The sequence below is a fragment of the Schistocerca cancellata genome, unplaced genomic scaffold (assembly GCF_023864275.1).
Source record: "Schistocerca cancellata isolate TAMUIC-IGC-003103 unplaced genomic scaffold, iqSchCanc2.1 HiC_scaffold_949, whole genome shotgun sequence".
Classification (NCBI taxonomy): Eukaryota; Metazoa; Arthropoda; class Insecta; order Orthoptera; family Acrididae; genus Schistocerca; species Schistocerca cancellata.
In genome coordinates, this window is record NW_026046957.1 from 10,001 (window position 1) to 15,000 (window position 5,000).

Here is a 5,000-nt window from a genome sequence, read left to right on the forward strand (position 1 = left end):
AATTCCTCGTTCATGGGGAACAATTGCAAGCCCCAATCCCTAGCACGAAGGAGGTTCAGCGGGTTACCCCGACCTTTCGGCCTAGGAAGACACGCTGATTCCTTCAGTGTAGCGCGCGTGCGGCCCAGAACATCTAAGGGCATCACAGACCTGTTATTGCTCAATCTCGTGCGGCTAGAAGCCGCCTGTCCCTCTAAGAAGAAAAGTAATCGCTGACAGCACGAAGGATGTCACGCGACTAGTTAGCAGGCTAGAGTCTCGTTCGTTATCGGAATTAACCAGACAAATCGCTCCACCAACTAAGAACGGCCATGCACCACCACCCACCGAATCAAGAAAGAGCTATCAATCTGTCAATCCTTCCGGTGTCCGGGCCTGGTGAGGTTTCCCGTGTTGAGTCAAATTAAGCCGCAGGCTCCACTCCTGGTGGTGCCCTTCCGTCAATTCCTTTAAGTTTCAGCTTTGCAACCATACTTCCCCCGGAACCCAAAAGCTTTGGTTTCCCGGAGGCTGCCCGCCGAGTCATCGGAGGAACTGCGGCGGATCGCTGGCTGGCATCGTTTATGGTTAGAACTAGGGCGGTATCTGATCGCCTTCGAACCTCTAACTTTCGTTCTTGATTAATGAAAACATACTTGGCAAATGCTTTCGCTTCTGTTCGTCTTGCGACGATCCAAGAATTTCACCTCTAACGTCGCAATACGAATGCCCCCGCCTGTCCCTATTAATCATTACCTCGGGTTCCGAAAACCAACAAAATAGAACCGAGGTCCTATTCCATTATTCCATGCACACAGTATTCAGGCGGGCTTGCCTGCTTTAAGCACTCTAATTTGTTCAAAGTAAACGTGCCGGCCCACCCAGACACTCAATAAAGAGCACCTTGGTAGGATTTCAACGGGGTCCGCCTCGGGACGCACGAACACGCACGAGGCGGTCGCACGCCTTCGGCTCGCCCCACCGGCAGGACGTCCCACGATACATGCCAGTTAAACACCGACGGGCGGTGAACCAACAGCGTGGGACACAAATCCAACTACGAGCTTTTTAACCGCAACAACTTTAATATACGCTATTGGAGCTGGAATTACCGCGGCTGCTGGCACCAGACTTGCCCTCCAATAGATACTCGTTAAAGGATTTAAAGTGTACTCATTCCGATTACGGGGCCTCGGATGAGTCCCGTATCGTTATTTTTCGTCACTACCTCCCCGTGCCGGGAGTGGGTAATTTGCGCGCCTGCTGCCTTCCTTGGATGTGGTAGCCGTTTCTCAGGCTCCCTCTCCGGAATCGAACCCTGATTCCCCGTTACCCGTTACAACCATGGTAGGCGCAGAACCTACCATCGACAGTTGATAAGGCAGACATTTGAAAGATGCGTCGCCGGTACGAGGACCGTGCGATCAGCCCAAAGTTATTCAGAGTCACCAAGGCAAACGGACCGGACGAGCCGACCGATTGGTTTTGATCTAATAAAAGCGTCCCTTCCATCTCTGGTCGGGACTCTGTTTGCATGTATTAGCTCTAGAATTACCACAGTTATCCAAGTAACGTGGGTACGATCTAAGGAACCATAACTGATTTAATGAGCCATTCGCGGTTTCACCTTAATGCGGCTTGTACTGAGACATGCATGGCTTAATCTTTGAGACAAGCATATGACTACTGGCAGGATCAACCAGGGAGCTGCGTCAACTAGAGCTGAGCAGCCGGCCGCCCGGGAGTGTGTCCCGGGGGCCCGCGCGAACACGCAAGCGTCCGCTCAATTATTCTGCAAACAGGAGGAGGCTGGGCTCCCCTGCACAATACACCTCGAAACCCTCTCAGGTCCCGGCGGCGCGCAGCGCCGTCCTAAGTACTTGGTCGGGTTCGAGAGAGGCGCAATCGCCCGGAGTTAGGCGAGTAGACGCTTTAGGTGCGACCACCCGTGCTCCCAACTGAGCTTGCCGCTGCCGACAGAGGCCCGGGAGCGTGCTGTCGTGGCATTGCCGGCGGGAGACAACACGCGCCACCTACGGTGACCGGCAGCTCCAACGCCAGCGCCACAGAAGGGCAAAGGCCCCACGTGGGTGCCGAAGCGAACTCTCCCAGCACAGCGCACGTGCCAACACGTCCGCACAACTGCGATACAAACCACCAGCGAGAACCGCTGGGGCGACCGAGCAGCAGACGGCGTCGCGGCGCCGAGTGCCGGGCGGCGGCGCATCCTCAACGCACACAGTCCTCAATCGGACCAGCACACTGCAGATGTCCACCGCGCTTCGCACCGGGTCCGCGAGGACCCACTTTGGCTGCACGGCGCCGCGCGCAGGGTGCCCCGGCGCGCAGCTGCGCCGCCTGCCGCGTCCGTCGGCCGGCGCGCCTGCCACTGGGCGCCCCCACCAGCCGGCTGTAGCGCGTGCGCCCACGCACCGCGCGGCCAGCACGCCGGGCGGCCCCCCCTCACCGGCCGGGGACAGTCCCACCCACCCACAGCCGCGTATCGCTTCACACCCAGATTCACATTCACGTTCGTTGGTATGGTGGGGACCGCTTCGTAGCTGTACCGATCGTTGCCCTCACAGATGTACCTCCAGCAAGATCAACCGCACCACAACGGGTTACCAGTTGTTCATTTGCGTAACGTCACCAGTAAACGTACACGTCCATCCCCGTTTGCAAAGTCAACTATTATTGCATGCCTGCCTGTCAGGTGTCAAGACACACTACATTCGCTCACATCCACGCAACAAAATGTGCCCGACTAGAGGGCACGTGGAAGGTGCCCCCGTACATATGCGATCTCCATTGCGCGACCAACTGTCAACCGGCCTCTGTAGCATGTCGCAGATGTGGAACGCGGGGCACCGTGCTATCACATTGTGTGAGAAGAGACTACTACGTCTGCATACACGCGCCACTACATGAACAGACGGCTCATGCTGATCGCCATCCACTGCGTCCATTACTCCCACACGTCTCTATGGCGTACCACACTGCAATGCAGCTGTTATGGGGAGATGACACATAGCTGTGTACACAACATTCTGAGCCGGTTGCGGTTGGACAACAATACATTAATGTAACGTGTCATATGCCAATTACAGAGCAGGGTAAGGCACAACGTGGGTTAGGTTAAGGCACAACGTGGGTTAGGTTAAGGCACAACGTGGGTTAGGTTAAGGCACAACGTGGGTTAGGTTAAGGCACAACGTGGGTTAGGTTAAGGCACAACGTGGGTTAGGTTAAGGCACAACGTGGGTTAGGTTAAGGCACAACGTGGGTTAGGTTAAGGCACAACGTGGGTTAGGTTAAGCCACAACGTGGGTTAGGTTAAGCCACAACGTGGGTTAGGTTAAGCCACAACGTGGGTTAGGTTAAGCCACAACGTGGGTTAGGTTAAGCCACAACGTGGGTTAGGTTAAGCCACAACGTGGGTTAGGTTAAGCCACAACGTGGGTTAGGTTAAGGCACAACGTGGGTTAGGTTAAGGCACAACGTGGGTTAGGTTAAGGCACAACGTGGGTTAGGTTAAGGCACAACGTGGGTTAGGTTAAGGCACAACGTGGGTTAGGTTAAGCCACAACGTGGGTTAGGTTAAGCCACAACGTGGGTTAGGTTAAGCCACAACGTGGGTTAGGTTAAGCCACAACGTGGGTTAGGTTAAGCCACAACGTGGGTTAGGTTAAGCCACAACGTGGGTTAGGTTAAGCCACAACGTGGGTTAGGTTAAGCCACAACGTGGGTTAGGTTAAGCCACAACGTGGGTTAGGTTAAGCCACAACGTGGGTTAGGTTAAGCCACAACGTGGGTTAGGTTAAGCCACAACGTGGGTTAGGTTAAGCCACAACGTGGGTTAGGTTAAGCCACAACGTGGGTTAGGTTAAGCCACAACGTGGGTTAGGTTAAGCCACAACGTGGGTTAGGTTAAGCCACAACGTGGGTTAGGTTAAGGCACAACGTGTGTTAGGTTAAGGCACAACGTGGGTTAGGTTAAGGCACAACATGGGGGTAGATTGCGGTACAAATTGCGTTACATTGCGGTGCAAATTGCGTTACATTGCGGTGCAAATTGCGTTACATTGCGGTGCAAATTGCGTTACATTGCGGTGCAAATTGCGTTACATTGCGGTGCAAATTGAGTTACATTGCGGTGCAAATTGAGTTACATTGCGGTGCAAATTGAGTTACATTGCGGTGCAAATTGAGTTACATTGCGGTGCAAATTGAGTTACATTGCGGTGCAAATTGAGGTAGGTTAAGGTGCAACACAGGTTAGGTTAAGGTGACATAGGTTAGGTTAAGGTGACATAGGTTAGGTTAAGGTGACATAGGTTAGGTTAAGGTGACATAGGTTAGGTTAAGGTGACATAGGTTAGGTTAAGGTGACATAGGTTAGGTTAAGGTGACATAGGTTAGGTTAAGGTGACATAGGTTAGGTTAAGGTGACATAGGTTAGGTTAAGGTGACATAGGTTAGGTTAAGGTGACATAGGTTAGGTTAAGGTACAAACTGGGTTGTGTTATGGTACACATTGCGTTGTAGTACAGTACACGTTAGGTTTGGGTACGGTACACAATGTGGTATGGGATGGCGTGTTGTGGGGGGGGGGGGGGGGGTGAGGTTCGTTGATATCGACCGTAGGACGTGGATGCCCGAGGCAGCGTCAGTGTGTCAAAGGAGTTATGTCACGTCGGGATGCGCTTTCCGCCAGTGAGAGGGGGGGGCGAGCCGTGTCTGTGGTTGCGGCAGACCTGTGTGTTTCATTCCTGCCAGTGTGTTTGTGCTGTAAGACGAGGCAGTGTGGTGATGTTGGGTGCACCCCTGTGTAGGACATGTGTGGGTGTTGGTGGCTTATCTGAGCAATTGTGGTTGTCGGACGAGTGGGATATTCTGTTTTATGATTGGACCTCCTGGCCTGGTTATCATAGTCTGGTTGGTGTACTGTGGCGGATAGGATGCACCGGACGTTGGTCCATGCCGGTGCTTAATTATTGTATCTGTGTTTGTTACAGGCAGAG

General features: G+C 53.5%; 1 non-coding gene across 1 annotated transcript in view; it reads right to left on the reverse strand.

Moving 5' to 3' along the window:
* Positions 1 to 1,685, reverse strand: part of LOC126149754 (small subunit ribosomal RNA) — a 1,909-nt gene extending 224 nt beyond the window's left edge. Inside the window, exon 1 of the ribosomal RNA XR_007531107.1 lies at positions 1 to 1,685. This exon is cut by the window's left edge and continues 224 nt beyond it. This is a non-coding gene — a ribosomal RNA (small subunit ribosomal RNA).
* Between the last annotated feature and the right edge of the window lie 3,315 nt (positions 1,686 to 5,000).